Consider the following 21,606-nt stretch of genomic DNA (forward strand, 5'->3'; position numbering starts at 1 on the left):
GTAGCTTTTCCAGAGCGTAGACAATGGCATAACATTCCTTTTCACTGACTGACCAGTTGCTTTCTCTCTCAGACAGCTTCTTGCTGAGAAACACTACAGGGTGGAATTGTTGATCTGGTCCTTTCTGCACTAAAACTGCTCCCATACCACTCTCGGACGCATAGGTCTGTCAGTGGGGTGGCGATTTGGCTGTATTGCGGTACAAATCGCCTGTAATAAATAACCGGCCAAGCCTAAGAAGGATCTGTTTCTTTGACTTTGGGACAGGCCACTTTTGGATAGCATCCACTTTGTTCTGTAGGGGGTTGATAGTTCCTTGACCCACCTGGTGTCCAAGGTGAGTCACTCTGTTTAGGCCTATTTGACACTTCTTAGTCTTAACAGTTAGTCCTGCCTCCATTATGCACTCGAAGACTTTTTGTAGATGTTCCAGGTGTTCTGCCCAGGAATCCGAAAATATGGCCACATTGTCAAGGTAGGCGACTGCATCATACAATCATAGAATCATAAACTATCAGGGTTGGAAGGGACCTCAGGAGGTCATCTAGTCCAACCCCCTTGTCATAAATATAAGGGGAAGGGTAAACCCCTTTAAAATCCCTCCTGGACAGAGGAAAAATCCTCTCACCTGTTAAGGGTTAAGAAGCTAAAGGTAACCTTGCTGGCACCTGACCAAAATGACCAATGAGGAGACAAGAGACTTTCAAAAGCTGGGAGGAGGGAGAAAAACAAAGGGTCTGTGTCTGTCTGTATGCTGCTTTTGCCGGGGACACAACAGGAATGGAGTCTTAGAACTTAGTAAGTAATCTAGCTCGGTATGTGTTAGATTATGATTTCTTTAAATGGCTGAGAAAATAGCTGTGCTGAATAGAATGACTATTCCTGTCTGTGTGTCTTTTTTGTAACTTAAGGTTTTGCCTAGAGGGATTCTCTATGTTTTGAATCTAATTACCCTGTAAGGTATTCACCATCCTGATTTTACAGAGGTGATTCTTTTCTTTTTACTTCTATTAAACGCCTTCTTGTAAGGAAACTGAATGCTTTTTCATTGTTCTCAGATCCAAGGGTTTGGGTCTGTGGTCACCTATGCAAATTGATGAGGATTTTTACCAAACCTTCCCCAGGAAGTGGGGTGCAAGGGTTCGGAGGATTTTGGGGGGAAATACGTTTCCAAACTACGTTTTTTTCAGGAACCCAGATAAAGTTTGGTGGTGGCAGTGGAAGTCCAAGGGTAAAATTAATTTGTACCTTGGGGAAGTTTTAACCTAAGCTGGTAAAAGTAAGCTTAGGGGATTTTCATGCAGGTCCCCACATCTGTACCCTAGAGTTCAGAGTGGGGAAGGAAACCTTGACACCCCTGCTCAAAGCAGGACTAATCCCACACTAAATCATCCCAGCCAGGGCTTTGTCAAGCCTGACCTTAAAAACTTCTAAGGAAGGAGATTCCACCACCTCCCAAGGTAACACATTCCAGTGTTTCACCACCCTCCTAGTGAAAAAGGTTTTCCTAATATCCAACCTAAACCTCCCCCACTGCAACTTGAGACCATTACTCCTTGTTCTGTCATCTTCTACCACTGAGAACAGTCTAGATCCATCCTCTTTGGAACCCCCTTTCAGGTAGCTGAAAGTAGCAATCAAATCCCCCCTCATTCTTCTCTTCTGCAGACTAAACAATCCCAGTTCCCTCAGCCTCTCCTCATAAGTCATGTGTTCCAGTCCCCTAATCACTTTTGTTGCCCTCCACTGGACTCTTTCCAATTTTTCCACATCCTTCTTGTAGTGTGGGTCCCAAAACTGGACGCAGTACTCCAGATGAGGCCTCACCAATGTCGAATACAGGGGAACGATCACATCCCTCAATCTGCTGGCAATGCCCCTACTTATACATCCCAAAATGCAATTGGCCTTCTTGACAACAAGGGCACACTGTTGACTTATATCCAGCTTCTTGTCCATTGTAACCCCTAGGTCCTTTTCTGCATATTCTCCTAATCCCGCTAGGAGACTATCTACAAGTCTTTGGAAGGTGGCAGGTGCATTTTGCAGCGCGAAAGGGAGTACATTAAATTCATACAGCCCGACATGGGTGGTGAAGGCTGACCTTTCCTTGGCAGATTCATCTAGCAGTACCTGCCAGTACCCCTTGGTTAAGTCCAAGGTAGAGATGAACTGGGCCCATCCCAGTTTCTCTAATAGTTCATCTGTGCGTGGCATTGGATAGTTGTCGGGGCGAGTTACAGCATTTAGCTTATGGTAGTCCACGCAAAAATGTATCTCCCCATCTGGTTTGGGAACTAGAACCACTGGAGATGCCCATGCACTGCCATAGGGGCAGATTACACACATCTGTAACATATCCTGGATCTCCCGTTCTATAGCAGTTTTAGCCTGAGGAGACACCCGGTAAGGTTGGACTTTAATTGGGCGAGCATTACCTGTGTCAATGGAGTGGTATGCCCATTCAGTCAGTCCTGGGGTGGCTGAGAATGTTGGCGCATAGCTAGTGCACAGCTCCTTGATCTGCTGTCGCTGCATATGCCCAAGGGTCATGGAGAGGTTCACCTCTTCCACGCCACCAGCACTTTTCCTTTCATAGTGGACACCTTCAGGCCACTCAGTGTCATCTCCTCCCTGGGTGTTAAACTGACAAACCTTTAATTCTCTGGAATAAAAGGGCTTTAGAGAATTAATATGGTATACCTTAGGCTTTCGGTTGGAGGTGGGGAATGCTATGAGATAATTAACAGCTCCCAGGCGCTCCTGGACCATGAATGGCCCTTCCCACGACACTTTCATTTTATGGGCCTGGAGCGCCTTTAAGACCATGACCTGGTCCCCTACTTTGAAGGAACGCTCTCTGGCATGTTTATCATACCAGGCTTTTTGCTCTTTTTGAGCATCCAGTAGGTTTTCTTTAGCAAGGGCTGGAGAGGTTCGGAGGGTGTTTTGTAGGTTGGTTACAAAGTCCAGAATGTTAGTTCCCGGAGAAGGTGTAAATCCCTCCCATTGCTGCTTCACCAACTGTAATGGCCCCTTAACCTCACGGCCATATACAAGTTCAAATGGGGAAAACCCTAAACTGGGATGTGGTACAGCTCTGTAGGCAAAGATCAACTGCTGCAACACTAGGTCCCAATCATTGGAGTGTTCATTTACGAATTTACGTATCATGGCCCGCAAAGTTCCATTAAATTTCTCCACCAGGCCATTTGTTTGATGATGGTAAAGGGGTGGCAACCAAGTGATTCACGCCATGAGCTTCCCAAAGGCTTTCCATAGTTCCTGCCAGGAAATTAGTTCCTGTATCTGTGAGGATGTCGGAGGGCCAACCTACCCTGGCAAAATGGTCTGCTAGTGCCTGGCACACACTTTTAGCCCTGGTGTTGCTTAGAGCTACTGTTTCCGGCCATCGGGTGGCAAAATCCATGAAAGTCAGTATGTGCTGCTTTCCTCTGGGTGTCCTTTTCGGAAAAGGACCCAGAATATCCACAGCTACTCGTTGAAATGGAACTTCAATGATGGGGAGTGGCTGGAGAGGGGCTTTGACCTGGTCTTGGGGTTTTCCCACTCTTTGGCATACCTCACAAGACCGGACGTAGGTAGAAACATCCTTTCCCATTCCCTCCCAGTGGAATGACCTCCCGAAACGGTCTTTGGTCCTGTTCACCCCTGCATGGCCACTAGGATGATCATGGGCTAAGCTCAAGAGCTTGACCCGGTAGTTAGTTGGAACTACCAACTGTCTTTGAGGATGCCAGTCTTCCTGGTGTCCACCAGAAAGAGTTTCCTTCTATAAAAGTCCTCTTTCTACAACAAACCTGGATCGATTAGAAGAGCTGAGAGGTGGTGGGTTGCTCCGTGCCGCCGTCCAAGCTCTCTGGAGGCTTTCATCTGCTTCCTGTTTGGTCTGGAACTGTTCCCTTGATGCTGGAGACATCAGTTCCTCATTGGATTGTGGACCTATGCTTGGTCCCTCTGGAAGCGATGTAGGGGATGGGGCTGTTTCCGTTGACTGTGAACCGCTCTCCGCTGGGGCACTATGTTGGGGTTCAGGCTCCGGCTGAGCCTCTTGTGTAGGTTTATCGGCTGCTGCTGGTTCAGGTTCGGTGGGGCCCTCTGGTGTTTGCGTTTCAAGTACTGGATTCAGTGCTGGCAATGGGTCTGGTGCTCGTAGTTCCGCCGGTTCCGGTTCTGGGACTGGTTCCGTCTGGGTCTCTGGGACTCGATCCACTACTGCTGTTGCAGACATTGGCCTGGGGTCCGGGTCCATCACCTCTGATCGGGTCTTGGTAGAAGTTTCCGGAACAGAGCTAGGCGTGACGGTTTGTTTAGCCTGGCTGCGGGAGACCATTCCCACCCTCTTGGCTAGCTTCACATGATTGGTGAAGTCTTCTCCCAACAGCATGGGGATGGGATAATCATCATAGACTGCAAAAGTCCACGTTCCTGACCAGCCTTTGTACTGGACAGGCAACTTGGCTGTAGGCAAATTGAAAGAGTTTGACTTGAAGGGTTGAATCGTCACTTGGATCTCTGGGTTGATTCAATTGGGGTCCACTAAGGAAGCATGGATAGCCGACACTTGTGCTCCAGTGTCGCTCCACACGGTGACCTTCTTCCCACCCACACTCACAGTTTCCCTCCGCTCCAAGGGTATCTGGGAGGTATCTGGGCCTGCAGACCTCTGGTGTGATTCCGGTGCAATGAACTGTAATCTGTTGGGGTTCTTGGGGCAGTTGGCTCTTACATGGCCCGGCTCATTACATTTAAAACATCGTCCAGCTGACGGGTCACTGGGGCGAGGTGGGTTGCTGGAGAATGGTGTGGTGGGACGATAAGGTGTCTGGAGTGTTCCTTGGGGGGTAGTTGGGGCCTTGGGCTGCCCCCAGTAGTAGGGTGTGGTCTGAGGTTGTCCCTTCTGGTCACCTCTCCAACTGCGACCAGTTTTTTTCTTTTCTGCCACCTCCACCCATTTGGCTCTAATCTCCCCTGCCTCGATTCCAGTTTTGGGCTTCCCATCTAGGATATATCTTTCTATTTCCTCAGGAACACCCTCTAAGAACTGCTCCATTTGCATTTGGAAGGGCAAATCTTCTGGAGATTTAACACTTGCTCCTGATATCCAGGCATCCCAATGTTTCACAATGTGATAGGCATGTCAGGTAAATGACACGTCTGGTTTCCACCTTAGGGCTCTGAACCGCCGGTGGGAATGCTCGGGGGTTAGCCCCATTCTGACTCTCGCCTTGGTTTTAAACAGTTCATACTGGTTCATGTGGTCCTTAGGCATTTCAGCTGCCACCTCCGCTAAGGGTTCACTGAGCTGCGGCCTGACCTCTACCATGTATTGGTCTGTAGAGATGCTGTACCCAAGGCAGGTCCTTTCAAAGTTTTCTAAGAAGGCCTCGGTATCATCACCTGCCTTGTAGGTGGGGAACTTTCTGGGATGGGAAGTGGTACCTGGAGAAGGATTGTTAGGGTTTGTTGGTATATTCTGCTGAGCCTTTGCCGTCTCCATCTCCAGTGCATGCTTCCTCTCTTTTTCCTTCTCCTCCAGTTCTTTGTCCCTTGCCTCCATTTCTTTTTCCCTTGCCTCCATTTCTCTCCTGTGGGCAGCCTCCATTTCTTTTTCTTTGGCCGCTTGTGCATCCATCTCCATCTGTCTGAGTTCTACCCGTCTTTCATGTTCCTTTTGTCTTTCCTCAGCCTCAGATCTGGCTAATTTCAGCTTCCGTTGAACAGTGCAGTCTGTCATCCTAACCTCTCTGTTTTTAGCTAACTTTACACCCAAGAGTTAGAAAGAAAACAAAAAAAAAAAACCTTGGCTTGTAAAATTTTGCTGTGCTGTCCGGATACCTATGTTCTCTGATAGTGATTGTCAGCCTACAGAAAAATCCTTAAAAAAAACCTAACACCTTTGTTTCCAGGTAAATAGACAGAAAACCCCTCTAGTTCCTCTTAGGTAAAAAAAAAAAACTTCTTCAGGTCTGTGAAGACTTGTGAATTTCCCTGCAGGAGGTTAACTACCCTGCCTTTAGGTAGAGAAAACTCCAGCTCACAAAAGACAATCCCCTGTTGTCACTGCTCTGGCCCCCAAGCAGAGACAAAAACAAACAAACTCTAACTGCTTTCAGCTTAAAACCTGCTTTCCAGCAGCCCAAAGGAAAAAAATATCCTTTTAAAATCTGTGCCTTCTGGTTCAACAAATCTCATATTGATCTCAAAATGATTTCAAATTAATCCCACCGCTTTGCCACCATGTCAAGGTTCCTTCCCCCCTCTGAACTCTAGGGTACAGATGTGGGGACCTGCATGAAAACCCCCTAAGCTTATTTTTACCAGCTTAGGTTAAAACTTCCCCAAGGTACAAGCTATTTTACCTTTTGCCCTTGGACTTTATTGCTGCCACCACCAAGCGTCTAACAGATATATAACCGGGAAATAGCCCGCTTGGAAACTTCTTTCCCCCCAAAATCCTCCCAAACCCTATGCCCCCTTTCCTGGGGAAGGCTTGATAAAAATCCTCAACAATTTGCATAGGTGAACACAGACACAAACCCTTGGATCTTAAGAACAATGATAAAGGAATCAGGTTCTTAAAAGAAGAATTTTAATAGAAGAAAAAGTAAAAGAATCACCTCTGTAAAATCAGGATGGTAAATACCTTACAGGGTAATCAGATTCAAAACATAGAGAATCCCTCTAGGCAAAACCTTAAGTTACAAAAAGACACAAAAACAGGAATATCCATTCCATTCAGCACAGCTATTTTATCAGCCATTTAAACAAAACAGAATCTAACGCATCTCTAGCTAGATTACTTACTAAGTTCTAAGACTCCATTCCTTTTCTGTTCCCAGCAAAAGCATCACACAGACAGAGAGAACCTTTGTTTCTCCCCACCCCCTCCAGCTTTGAAAGTATCTTGTCTCCTCATTGGTCATTTTGGTCAGGTGCCAGCGAGGTCATCCTAGTTTCTTAACCCTTTACAGGTGAAAGGGTTTTTCCTTTTGCCAGGAGGGATTTTAAAGGTGTTTACCCTTCCCTTTATATTTATGACAGGCCGTGAGTCCTAGAGAGACCCCAGGAAGAGAGAGAAGCTATCCCAGTCCCAGGAATGCTTAGAGAAGCAGGAAATGAGTTGGCAGGATGCCAGGAGAGCCAATGAAAATAGAGTGTAGACTTTTGAATTGGGAACATCAGCCTTTCCTCTTTCCTGTTGGCTGGGGAAGCTGTGCTGGGGAGATGTAATGAGCCAGGCAGCAAGGCATGGAGAATCCAGCGAAATCCATGCCTAGGAAGGGACTAAACCTTGAACTACAGATATGTGAGTAGAACAGGGAATGTTTAGTCAGACGCGATCAGGTTATTTCTTTATTTTGGTTTGTTGGACTTCTCTGTGCTGAGAACATGTAGCTTTCGCCTTGTACTGTAACTTAACAAGCTGAATCCCAGAGAAGCAATTCTCTGTGGTTTTAAACCTAGAAGGCGGAGGTTCTGTGTGCATGTGTCTAAGATCGCACAACGAGCTACGAAGAAGAATTAAGAAATTAAAATTTCATGTTCATCTGATATCAACAGCTGGGTTTTTCCAAGCTCTCTCCAGAGGGAGTGTAATGGGGTGATTTAGAAAAAAATATTAAAGGACCCCTGCTAAAGAAAACACAGGCACGGATTATCCCCGAGTCAGGATCTGTCACCTGCTGGTTTTACTGGGAAGGACTAATAAGGAACAAATTAAAGCAAGCTAGAAGGTGGTTTATTAAACATGGGGCAAGTAGGTAAATAAAAATATAACTCAGAGATCTGGGGGGGGGGGTGAAGCCCAGACCCCTTTTCACCTCAGGTATAATAGATGGAGACATTTGGACTTTACAGATCAAAGTCCACCTCCAGGAAGGGTTTTGTCTGGTTTTCTGCCTTGACTCTGGGAGGTTGGATCTGGACCTGCCACTGTGCCCAGGACGTCAGGAAGCACAGGAGGAACTTGGACCAACAGCAGCTGGATCAGGACTGAGGTCACGACCAGGAGGTAAACAGTAGAGACGTTGCCTCTCAGAGCTCTCTCCCTCTCTCTGCGCGAGCGTTGAACGTTAACTCCACTCACTTGCACACGAGGTGTCCCACCCCCCAGACTCCACGTGCGCAGGGTTACTATACCTTTTCATGTCGGGGCAATTTGTAAAAGAAAGGGTTTCCAAACACACGTCACAAATACACCAAATTACAGGAGGGTTAAAAGAGCTGGGGGGTTCCTCACAGGAAGGAATTCACAAGTGCGCCTTCCTAGGCTCTCAAAGGGGTTTTTGCATTTGTGTGGTGGCAGCAATAACAATCCAAGGCCAGGGAATCTGTAACTCTTGGGGAGTTTTAAGGCAAGCCTTTAGTGGCAAGTACTTTTAAGGTCTTTTGCGGGCTCCCACCTTCTGCACTCGAAGTGTCAGAGTGGGGAAACAGCCTTGACACCTTACAAGGGGTATTTCACATAAAGCATATTCCAGTTATCATATTCATACTCATAAGCATGTTTTCATAAAGCATACGGAGCGCCCCGTAACAAACACATTCCCTGAAGATGATACAGGGACCCACTGACCCCCTCCTACAGATAAGGTCAGAATAACAGAGTGATGGATAAAGATATTTTGATCGAATCAACAGGTACAAGGGAAAGGGTGGTAACTATCCGTGTCAGAGGGGCAATATGTAACTTGTTTTTATCAGGGTATAAAAGAGGGTCACGGAGGGGTGTCTTTGCCTGGCTGAGGGGAGTGGAAAGTCCTGCCCCTCACTGAGCCGAGTACATTGTCCCAGACATACACGTGCTAGTGTACCTGCAGCACACGTGTGGCACTAACCCTGTGCGTTGTCAGTAATAAGCCTGGCCAAGCGCCTTCGCCACGTCGGGGTCTTCTTGGGCAGTTCGAGCGAAGTCTGCTGTACGGGCTACCTGGCCCGAGCTGGTGCAGCACACGCAGAACGCACAGGCAGCCAACAACTGACAACACGGGCGACCCCGACCGCGGATCTGGTAAGTAGGTGACTTATCCTCTGTAAGAATCATGATCGAACAGAGGCAGAAAGCTACAAGCTAGGGAATCCCTTATCCCCTCCCTGCAAATCCCCACAGAGTTTGATGAGATTTGGACACACTGGTTTGCCAGCAAAGGAGGTCCATATGAATTTAAGAAAGATAGTGGGGAAGAAACATAGAATGGAATTTGTATAGCTAGGGCAGAGACTGTAGCCTTGGAAAATAATAAGAGTAAGTTCTGACTGGAGGGAGATCTCACGGCAGGCTCAACTGGCAGGTTGTTCATTTCTCTTGAACATCAGTAGCTCTCTGTCAATCTTTCCTCTGTGATATCCAGATGTCTGTCTTTGTATCTGACACATCCATCCATCTGACCTTCTTCAACATCTATCCATCGTCAATACAGCCATCCTTCTGCAGTATCCATCCCTCCATCCATTCTTCTGCAATTTCCATCATCCATCCATTCAACCATCCATCCTTCTGCAGTGACTACCCATCATCCATCCTTTTGCAATATCCATGTCTGTCTTCTCATATACCATGTCCATACATTCATCCTCTCCAGTATCTATCCACCATCATCCACCCTTCTTCAATATCCATCTGTCCATCCTCTTGCAATATCCATGCATCCCTCTATCCTTCTATCCATCCATCCTTCTCTATTATCCAGGCATCCAACCATCCTTCTTCAGCATCTGTCTTCTCATCTGCCCTGTCCATCCATCCATCATTCTGCAGTATCCAGAAGTCTTCTAATCTATGTTTTCTATCCATCCATCCCCAATATCCAACCATTAAGTTATCCATCCGACCTTCTGCAATATCCATCCATCTATCACCTTTTATTTTATTTAAAGTCAGTTTTGTAATGTGGTATTACACCACCATGGGTTTGGCTCTGGTCGCTACAGTTTCAAGCTCACAGGTTGAAAGTCACCTCTGCTTCTTGCTTCAGATTTAGCATCTCTGGGAACACATAAGGACCAAGAATAGTGACCACAAATACATTTCACAAGTACAAGGTCCAGTCTGTTTTACAAGTTTTATTAAAGTTACAGTTAAAGTTATGATTGTTAAAGCATATAGAAATTATATAATGACCCATGCACAAGCTACAGATATCGTTATACTCACATCCTTAACAATATTCTTAAGGTCTGATGGCTGCCAGGCCAAATGATCATCATTAGAGGGATGGTTCTTGCTGGGGTTTCCAATAGGGAGCTCAGTTTTCCTAATCTGGGCACCCTCTTTTTATAATGCAATTCCAACTATTCCTCATTAGCATTTACACACGTAGTACACCCTGTGGTTAGGACATGTGGTAGAAAAATCTGACTATTGGATATTCTGAAAGCAAAAACTACTCTTACTGTTAATTTTTCACACTATCCCCCATGGGTACATCTTTTCCCATTATCTTGTGGCATAGGGTCATTCTTTGGTCATTTACTGATGTCAAGCATTGTTTAAGCCTATGGCCTAATATGGCTAAGCTAAAATCTTCCAGGCCTCAGCCTGTAGGCCTTGCATTTGAGACCTCCTTATTTAGATACCTAATACCTAATTACCACTTCAATTACTGATCAATCCTATACTTCTCTAATGCTACAACTTAACTCTATTGAGCATAGAAAGATTATGTACAGCATAACACATTAATTAGTCATAACATCACACAAGAAATGAGTAATAAACTAAAACCATTGGCTACACATCCATCCATCCATACATCTGCAATAGGCAGCCATCCATCCATCACTCTGCAATACCTGTTTATCTCTCCACTCACAGTAGAGATGGACACTCGCCTCTAAGGCTTCAGCTTGCACAGAGTTTTCTTGATCCAGCACACGTATTTGGAGAGCCTGGTAAACACACTGGGAGTTGACCAGTCACCAGTGCCATGGGAGACAATGCCCATAGGCTTCCCACCACGGACAAGGGGGCCCCCAGAGTCACCCTGAGAAGCAAACACCACGTGCGGGGTTACCAATGCCCAAGCAAAGGTCCAGCTGCATTCTGTATCCATGGTCCTGAAATCCAGCTCTGTATCCCCTTTCCTGGGGACTCACGATCAAGTTACTCCTAGGACCCACCTAGGGCTTCCACCCCAGGGAGCCAGCCAGCCCCATACCTGATTTCTAGGATCTGGCCAGTTCTGGTGTCTGATTTCTAGCATCCATCCCTGATTTCTTTAATCTGATAAGTTCCCTCCCCTGATTCTGAATCTTGATTTCCAGCATCTGGCTGACTCCTGCCCTTGATTTCTGGATTTCCTGCTGATTTCTCAGATCAAACCCTGGGTTCTTTGTTCAGCAATTCCCCTCTCTGACTCCTAGGATCCGTCTGATTCCCAACCCTGATTTCTGGGATCTGTCCCTGACTATTAAGATCCATCCCTGACTTCCAGGATGTGGCTGATTCTTGTCCCTGATTTCTAGAACATGTTGAACATCCAGATGATTTCTGTCCCTGATTTCTGTGATCTAGCCAGTTCCTGTCCCAAATTATTAGGATCCATTCCTCATTTGAAAGAACTTCCTGGTTCTTGCCCCTGATTTCTAGCCTCCATTCCTGATTCCTAGGGTCTGACCAATTCTGGTTCCTGGTTCCCAAGATCTGCCTGGCTCACCATGGATCCTGACTGTTCCCATTTTGCCCATCCCTGTCAGTCTCCTGTTCTAGCAGCACCTTGGGCTGCCACGTGCCCGTCCCACACTCACCAGGAATGGTGCCTTCCTCTCCAGAGGGTCCCCCACGCACAGCATCCTGGATGGGACATAGTGCAGATAGGGCCGAGACAGATACATACATTTCCCCATGACCGTCATTTCCACCTCCTGCAGGGTTGGAGAGGGCTGGGAGTTTGTCTTGCTACTGGTCTGGCCCCAGCCAGCCACACTGCACACTGCCCCCTTCTTCACCATCTCCTTGGACAGGGGGATGGTGCCCACAGTCTGGGTCATCTGGGCCTTATCCCTCAGCTGTGATGCAAGGGAGAGAGAGAAGGAAAAGCAAACTCCTGTTCAGGGATCAAAGAGTCATGGGGGGATGGGGTTAGATGGGACCAGGTGAGGTATCCCCATGAGAACTGTGCAAATCTGTGATGCCCACTGGAGGCTTGGTGATGGGATGGGGGTGATACCTGCAGTAGTGTAGGTCACTGGGGATGGGGTGATGGGACGGGGTCAGTACCTGCTGCAGTATGTGGCAACTTGGGAGAGGAGGAGGAATGAAAGTGGTACCTGCAGCAGTGTGAGGTCACTGGGGGCAAGGTGATGGGACATGGGTGGCACCTGAAGCAGTGGAAATTCACTGGGGTGAGGATGGCATTACGCCTCATATTCTTCATAGTAATATTGGTATATGAGTATGGCACAATTGTGAAGTATCTTGTGAAAGATAAGGCATGTGAGATATCATGAGAAAGATTATGATTTACTGAACATGATTATCATATTTGTATGCATGTATCATTCCTGAAGTTAGGAATATTGTCTATGCACCTATTACAAATGTGTTTACACCTGGGGAACACCCACTAGACAGAATGCAGTCAGTCTAGATTGCTGGCTGGTAAATTCTTAGAAGATGCTAATCTCTCACCAGGGAGCCTTCCTAGGCAAGCCTTCCTGGGAACACTGCAAATTGCCTTTATGTTATGGCTGCAGGATCATGTGATCAAGCCACCTGGTACTGGACTCCATGATAATATCAGTATTTTTTCACTGACCAGGGGTGGGAATCACACTGGAAGACAAAGGATTCCCACCATATATAAAACCTATTTAAGGCAGGGGAGTGACGTAATCATGGTTCTTTCTTCACTGAATCCCCACCCAGGATGACTGCTGTAAATATCTAAGAAACAAAGACTGAATGAGGGCCAAAGGACTGAGCTCAGGCTGGAAGGCTGTCTAGCCTATAAATGAAATATCTGAAGTTTTAAAATGCAGGCAAATGCAACTGGCCTTTAAAAACCTCTGCAATCTGCCTAAAACAACATTTAGGGTTGGAATTTGCTACTTATAACCAGTTTCTTTAGTATATTAAGCTTAGATTGCATATTTGTCTTATTTGCTAGGTAATCTACTTTGATCTGTTTGCTATCCCTTATAATCACCTAAAATCTGTCTTTTGTTGTTAATAAACTAGTTTTGTTTTGTCTAAAACCAGTGTGTGTGTGTCAATTATAACTTGGGGCAGAAAGCTGTGCATGTCCCTCTCCACATTGAGGGAGGAGGTGGATTTCATGAGCTTACATCAGTATTCTTCCCTGCAAGGCCCTGCAAGCCAGTGGCTGCTCCCATGGACCCAAACTGTGGCTCCCTGATCTCTGGAATCTCAGAGGGGCACGCCACTCCCAGAAGCAGCCAGCATGCCCCCATGGCCCTGCATGGGGGAGCAGAGGTCTCCATGCACTGCTCCTGTCGGCAAGCACCACCCTCGCAGCTCCCATTGGCTGGGAATAGAAAACTGTGGCCAGTGGGAGTTGTGGGGGTGGTGCTTGCAGAGAGAGGCCTCAGGGGTGCATTGGGGGCCCCTGAAGCAAGTGCTGCCCACTCCTGGCCCCAGCACCTCATACCCCCTCCTGCACCCCAACCGCCTGCCCCAGCACTTAGTCTGTATCCCATACCCCCTCATGGAGCCAGCCCCTCATACCGCCTCCTGCACCCCATTCCCCCTCCCAGAGCCAGCACCCCATACTCCCTGCTGCACCCCAACACTCTGCCCTATCCTGGAGTTTCCTCCTGCACCTAAACACCCTCCCAGAGCTTGAACCCTCCCCCACAAACCCCTGCCTCAGGCTCAACCCGCAGCCCCCTCCCACATTGTGAACCGCTCAGCCCCAGCCAAAGCCCACATCAGCTCCCACACCCCAACACACTGCCCCATCCCTGAGCCCACTCCTGCACTCCAAACCTCTTGGCTACAGCCCAACCCCCCTCCTGCACCCCAAAGCCCTCATCCCTGGCCCCACCCTGGAACCCGATCCCATCCCCCTGCCCCAGCCCAGTGAAAGTGTGTGAGGGTGTGGGAGAGAGAGGGAGAGAGGGGGGATGGAGTGAGCTGGGTGGGGCTTTGGGGATGTGGCTCTCACATTAAGGTTTTTTGCCAAAATGGCCCCCTTCCCATGCAGGGCTGATCTCAGCATCGGTGTCAAGCTGCAGCTGGATGGGTCCCTACCAGTATGCATGATGGAGGGGGCGAGAGAGACTGTTGCAGCAGTACAGTGTAAAGGGAGCCCGGACTGGTGGTGAGGACGCTCAGGTGGTCCCCCAGTTCAAAGTAGCGATGAAAATATCGGTTAAAAAAGTTAACCAGTTAAATGATTAAAATTATATTGGTTAACTGGTTAACTATTAACCTAAGTTAATGCAGAGGCTGGGGTCCTGCTGGGGCTGGGGTCCCACAGCTAGGACCGGGCAGGGCTGAGGTCCTCTGGCTGGCCCACCCGCCGTGGCCTGGGCTCCATCTGCCCACCGGCAGACAGGCCACTACTCTTGAGTCAGTCACGGGTCGCTAACTGTGTTAAAGTGGGTGTGTGTAGATGCTGCCTGGCACTCAGGTCCATGTTCAGACGCCAGCGCTCCAGGGCCTTTCCCCTGCTGGGGTGGGGGGGCAGCTTTGACCTGGCCCAAGGTTAGGAGAATGGCTGGCTCAGGGGCAGGGGCTCTTGCATTTCTTACCCCAGGTTGCAGTTACAATGAGCCGCCATCACCACCACGTCCTCCCGGATCAGGAACCCTCCACACATGTTTCCTCCTTTTCCTTCTCTCTCTATTTTCACAAAGGCCATGTAGGGTCTGGCATGAGGCCAGGCTTCCTGTCCCCCGATGATCTCCCCTGGCAGAGCCCCCAAGAGAAGGAGTTAGTTCAGGCCCCCAATCCAGCCAGCTGGTGAACCCCTCCCCTGACCGAGATCAGGGCCCCCATTGTCCTCGGCGCGGCACAGACCCCGACGAGACCAGGGCCCCTGTTGTGCAGAGTGCTGCGCAGACACCGCCTGAGATCAGGCCCCCATCGTGCCCAGGCACTGCAGAGAAGCAGAGGGAGAAGTCCTGCTCCGGAGAGTTCACGCAGACACAGGACGGATCCTCATCCCCATTTCACACACTGAGAAATCCAGGCACAATGAGGAAAAGCGACTCACTCCAGATCACGGGTGCAGTGTGCGGTAGAATTGGAAAAAGAACCCAGGAGTCCTGTCTCCCATCAACCTCTGCTCTGACAACACAGGCTGCACCGCTCTGCATTTCCTGTCTAGGAGCTGACCGTTCACATCAGCCCTGGTTGAGTTACTGTGTGCCAGCTCCCTCTCAGGGGATTTATTATGGTAGCATCAAACCCCTCCTTTCCCTCTGCCCCTTTAGCTCCCTGCCCACCTGCTACCAGACCTCACAGCTCCCCAGCTGGGTCCTAGGCACCGATACCGGGTCTGGGGCACCTCAGCTTTGACCTGGGCGCACACACACTGATAACTGCCCCCAGACCCCACAGCCCTGAGGCTCGCCAGTTTGGTCCTGGGCAAACACTGACATCCCCCCCAGACCCTACAACACTCCACCTGGGTGATGGGGACACACCAAAAGCCCTGGTGGAAGCATCTGACTCTGGGGAGGAGCTCGGGTTTGCAGAGAGCTCCGATAGCACCAGGCTCCACTCCCTATTAGGCTGGGTGGCTGATCCCCTCCTGTACTCACCAGCCTGAGCCTCCAGGGGCAAGAAAAAGGCCCTGGGGAACAGCACCAGCAGCAGCATCCTCAGAGGGAGTCTGGGGAAGGAGACGAATGAGTCTCCCTCTGGGGTCACTTATAAGACTGGCCAGGAGAAAAGGAAAGGGAGGAGCTGGGCCCCCCACCCAGGTGACGCTTGGCTCGGGGTGAACCACAACCTCTGGATCCTGCCAGGGAGGAGTTCACTCTTAGGGTAAGGCAGTCACCAGCCACCCTGCAGAGCTAGCAGAGAGCTACCCTTGGGATGTGCATATCTGGGGCCTTCCACCCCTTTGGGCTGTGCACATGTGGCCCTGCACACCCTGGCAACTGAGTAGCTATAGGGCCTTGCATCCCTGGGGGGCTGTGCACGCGTGGGGCCCTTCAGCCCTTGGGGCTGTGCACATATGACTTTCTGCGCCCCTGGGACTGTTCATATCTGGGGCCCTGCACCCCTGGAGGCTGTGCACATTGGGGCTACTGTGCCCCCTCCCCTCATCAACTTGAGCCCTGTGAAGCAGGAGAATGAGCAGAATTGTCATGGCCCAGCTGGGAGGGGGGGCATCTGCCTGAGAGGTGGGTTACAGGCCTGCATGAGCAGCACAGATGCAAGGCAGGAAACCTCAGGGCCATGCACTCCAGGATGTGGGTGGGGGACCTGCCATCTCAGCGCTTGGACCAGGGAGGTAAAAATTGGTTTAAACAGTTAACCAGTTAAACAATTAGAATTATATTGTTTAACTGGTTAACCATTAACCGAGGTGGGCTGGAGAGGCAGGGGATGGGGACCCGCCGGCATGGCTGGAGCTGGAGCACCCTCGGCAGTGCCCTGCAGCCCTGCTGAGCGGGTGGGAAGTGGCTCAGCTGCTAAGAGGCAGGGCCAAGTCTGAGGCCCGTGTTGTGGTTAACCCGGCTTCATCTCAGGGTCTCTCTGCAACAGGAAGGCAGACTCACAGGCTCACTTGCCTGCTCTCTTGCAAAGCAACGCCACCTCGCTCCTTGCGTCCCGGTGAAGGAGCTGGAGGAAGGTTCCTCAGCAGCCTGGTGCCCTCCACAGCTGGAGATGTGGCACATCTGGGCACTGGATCAGCCTGGAGCCGTGCACATCTGGGGCGGAACTGAGCCCTGTTGCAGCTTGCACTGATATCCTCCCGCCCAGGTCCGTGCAGGCACCAAGTGGGGCATGTGGCTAGGGCTGAGACATCCACAGCCAGGGCTTTTCTGGCCTCTTCCTCCAGGTGCCTGGGTCGGCGCAGAGATGTGTGTGGGGGGAACACCTCAGTGTGATGTTTCCACCTGCCATGCCTCAGCCGTCTCCGTCCCCAGAAACCCCCCACCACACATACCGCAGGGAAGATCAGGCCCAGCTGGGTCACCCCCCCACCCAATAGCTGAACTCCTGGAGCTGGGGGCTGCCTGTCCTGGTGCCAGGCACAGCTGTGGCCACACCTACCTGCGCGACCCCCCCCCCCCGTTCCCCCAGGGGCCGTGCACCACTGGATACTGTGCACACCTGGAGCGGAGCTGGGGGAGGGGGCTCAGCAGCTAATAGCAGAGTCTGAGCTCTCACCCCGGCTGGGTGCTCCTGTGGTGGCAGCCGCGGTTTGACTGAGACTCGGCTCAGTTTCTTGTGGAAACCTGCCCCCTTGATCCTGCTCAGCTGTCCCCCTCCCTTGCAGAGAAGATGTGAGTCGTGGGGAGGGCCGTGAGTCAGAGAGACCAGATACTTCTGTCTGTCACAGCACCGCTTCCCACAAACACCTGGATTGGGGCCGGGGAGCGAAATGGTGAATCTGATTCACAACCCCCTCGCAAGTCAGCAAATATTGGATGGGAGTGGGTGCACCCTGGACGGGCAAGGCCTTGTGTTCAATTTCCCATCGCCCTGGAGTCACCCATTCCCTGTCCTGGGGCTGGATTGGAGCCAAAGCCCCCTGGAGGGGAAAGGCCCCATATCAATTCCCCACCCACCCTCTCATGAAGGGTCGCTGTGTAGTGTGAGGCTGGATCCCATAAGGACCTGCTCCCATTGCACGGGGGGAGGGGCTGAGTGGACTCCGATGTGTACCTGCTCCTGGCCATATGTACTAGGGGAACCCACTGCATTTTTGGCGCTTCTGAAAATCTCCCCATTTCCCCTGTTGGGAGATGCTGGGCGCTGAGCTTCCATGGGATTGAGCCCCAACACTTGGCAGGACGGGCTGGGGCTTGTAAAGGGGGGGTCAGGTTGTTAGGGCCCCAACTCCCCCTGAAAGTCAATGGGATTTCGACACCTCACTCCTGCAGAAGGCTTTGAACATCCCAGCCTGGCTGTGTGCGATACCAGCAGCCAGTTCGAAAGGCCCTGGAGAGAAGTAAGGACCTGCAAGGGCTGAATGTCACTAGACTCCATCTATGCCGGCAGACAGAGCACAGGAAATGAAATTAACAAGCAAACAGGGTGAAGGTGAAGGCCCCAACAAAGCTGAGATACTACAGCAATGGGTTACACTGTCAGGGGATGGATGGATGGAGGGGGTGGGTGGGGAGGGAGGGAACGATGGGGACTTCCCCATGCATAGGGAGAGAGGGGTGGAGGGATGGCAGGATGGATTGATAGAAGGGTGTAGATGGGGAGGGAGCGAGGGAGGGACAGATGGAACAGGTGGATGGACATGGAGGGTGAAACAGAAAGAGGGATCCTGAGCCATGAGGCCCACTATAAGGGGCCTGGTGTAAGGCCTAAGGCCTGAGTTAAAGTCAGGCTCTGCGGGGAGAAATTGAAGTCTCTAGGATCACATAAAGACCCAGGGTGGTGACCACATTTCACACAGAAAAGGTCCAGTCTGTTTTACAAGTTTTATTAAAGTTACAGTTAAAGTTATGATTACCCAAACATCTAGAAATTCTATAAAGACCGGTGAACAAGTTACAAATATACTTCTACTCACATCCTTAACGATATTCTTTAGATCTTATGGCTGCCTGGCCAATTGATCGTCAGTAGAGGATGGTTCCTTCTGGCGTTTCCCACAGGGAAGTCGATTTCCCTAATCTGGGCACCCTCTTTTTATAATGTGATTCCAACTATATCTCATTAGCTTTTATGCACATTACGCACCCTGCGATTAGGGCACGTGCTAGAGAAATGTGACTACCAGGTATCCTGTAAGCCAAAAATTACCCTTGCTGTTAATTTTTCACAATATCCCTCATGGGCACATCTTTCCCCATCATCTTGTGGCATAGGGTCATTCTTCGGTCACTTACTGATGTCAAGCATTTCTGAAGCCTATGGCCTAATATGGCTAAGCTAAAATCTGACGGGCCGCAGCCTGTAGGCCTTGCATTTCAGTCTTGCTTAGTTAGATACCTAATACCTAATTATCTCTTCTAACTACTGATCAGTCTTATACTTCTATAATCCTATAATTTAACTCTCTTCAGCATGCAATTATATATGACATGACATGGTAATCATAACGTCATACAATAAATGACCAATAAACTAAAATCATTGGCTACACATCCATCCATCCATCCATCCATCTGCAACGCCCAGCCAACCAGCCATTGTATGGATCTCCCCAGTGACACTAGAGCAGATGGAGGCTTCCCTCTATGGCTTCAGCTTGAGCAGAGTTTTCTTGATCCAGAGAAGTATGTGGAGACCCTGGTGAACACCCTGGGTGCTGACCCATCAGTGCTGCCATGGGAGACAATTCCCTGGGCCTTCCCATCACAGACCAGGGGCCCTGGAGTCGCCCTGAGAAGCAAACAGCAGGCGTGGGTACCGGTGTCCAAGCAAAGGGCAGGCTGCATTCTGTATTCACGGTCCTGAAATCCAGCTCTGTATCCTGCTTCCTGGGGACCGGGGACTCAAGATCAAGTCATCCCCCAGGACCACTTCCCACCCCCACCCCCCAGGGCTACCACCCCACAGTCCAGGGATCTAGCTGGCCCCGTCCCGGATTTCTAGGATCTGCCCAGTTTCGGTGTCTGATTTCTAGCATCCATCCCCGATTTCTTTAACCTAGTCAGTTCCCGTCCCTGATTCCAAATCCTGATTTCCAGCATCTGGATGACTCCTGTGCTTGATTTCTAGATCTCCTGCTGATTTCTCAGATCCACCCCTGGGTTCTTGATTCACCAATTCCCCTCTCTGACTCCTAGGATCCAGCTAATTCCCAACCCTGATTTCTAGGATCTGTCCCTGACTATTAAGATCCATCATAGAATCATAGAAGATTACAGACCTCAGGAGGTCATCTAGTCCAACCCCCTGCTCAAAGCAGGACCAACCCCAACTAAATCATCCCAGGTTATGGTGGTATGCAGCAGGGTTCAAGGTAGGTACTCAAGAGACAAAGAAGTTTTGGTTTCTAGAGCACTTTTGATGTAATATTTAAGGCCCATCCCCCACCCATCCACCTAGTGGATCCCGCTTCCTCCCCCAGATGCCCTCCCATTGCCCCGGCTCTCCATGCTCCCCATCCCCCTGGCCCCTGCTGCCTCCCCTCACCCCCCATTGCCACTGTGGCCCCCCCGCCTCCCCACCTGCCCCTGTCCTGGTTCCCACCCATCCATCCCATGGCTCCTGCTGACCCCCCCAGACATCTCCACCATCACCCCTGACCCCACTGCCTCCCCCAGATGCCCACCCTTCCCCTCTTGCTCCCAGTGCCTCCCCCAGACTCCCACCCATCCCCATGGCTCCTGGCCCCTACTGCCTCCCTCAGCTCCCCACATAATCCCCCAGCCCCCCTGGATCCTGCTGCCTCCCCTAGCCCCCCAGCCCAGCCCTAGTGCCCCCGGAACCCCCTTCCTCCCCTCCCATAGCCCTGAATTCCCAAGCTACCTTTGCTCACTCCAAGCAGTGTGAGGTCACAGGTGATGGGGGGATGGGATGGGGGCAGTACCTGCAGCAGTGTGAGGTCACAGGGGGTGGGGGGATGGGACAGGGGCAGTACCTACAGCAGGGTGAGGTCAGTGAGGGTAGGGTAATGGGACAAGAGTGGTACCTGCCATAGTGTGAGGTCATTGTGGGTGGGGTGATGGGATGGGGGGTGGTACCTACAGCAGCATGACGTCATTTTCATCCGTCTTGTCATTGTATTCTGGGTGGGGGATTCGAGGATGTACCCAGATCTTCGGTGTCCCCGGTTCATCTATTTCAGTGTTGTGGGCCCCCAGCAGCACGGTGATGTTACTACGCAATACAAGGGGATGCAGGTGCTGCAGACAGGCCAATACCGTGGGTTCAACTGAGGGTTGTTAACCTTGTTAAAGTGGGTGTGTGTAGACGCTGCCTTGGATTCAGGATGAATGTACAGAAGCCAGCGCTCCAGGGCGACAGCTTTGACTGGCCCAGGACAGGGAGTGGCCGGCTTAGGGACAGGGGATCTTCCATTTCTTACTGCAGGTTGCAGTTACAAGGAGCTGTCATTACCACCACATTCTCGCAGATCAGGAATCCCCTGCAAGCTTTCACTCGAATCTCCTTCCTTGGAAGTTTTTAAGGTCAGGCTTGACAAAGCCCTAGCTGGGATGATTTGATTGGGGATTGGTCCTGCTTTGAGCAGGGGGTTGGACTAGATGACCTCCTGAGGTCCCTTCCGACCCTGATATTCTATGATTCTATGATTCTTTTTCCTTCTGTCTCTGTCTTCATGACGGCCACGTAGGGTCATGTAGGGTCTGGAGTGAGGCTGGGCTTCCCATCCCCCAGTCATCTCCCCTGGCAGAGCCCCCAAAAGAAAGAAAAGCCCCCAAATTCTGCAAGCTGGTGTACCCCTCCCCTGACTGAGACCAGGGCTCTGTTGTGCCAAGCGCTGCACAGATCACGACTGCAATCAGGGCCCCCAT

The 21,606-nt window shown here is 50.4% G+C and overlaps 1 pseudogene; it reads right to left on the minus strand.

Moving 5' to 3' along the window:
- Nucleotides 1–10,856: 10,856 nt before the first annotated feature.
- Nucleotides 10,857–21,606, minus strand: LOC141997106 (mast cell protease 3-like; annotated as a pseudogene).

This window comes from Natator depressus, chromosome 13, assembly GCF_965152275.1.
Source record: "Natator depressus isolate rNatDep1 chromosome 13, rNatDep2.hap1, whole genome shotgun sequence".
Taxonomy (NCBI): Eukaryota; Metazoa; Chordata; order Testudines; family Cheloniidae; genus Natator; species Natator depressus.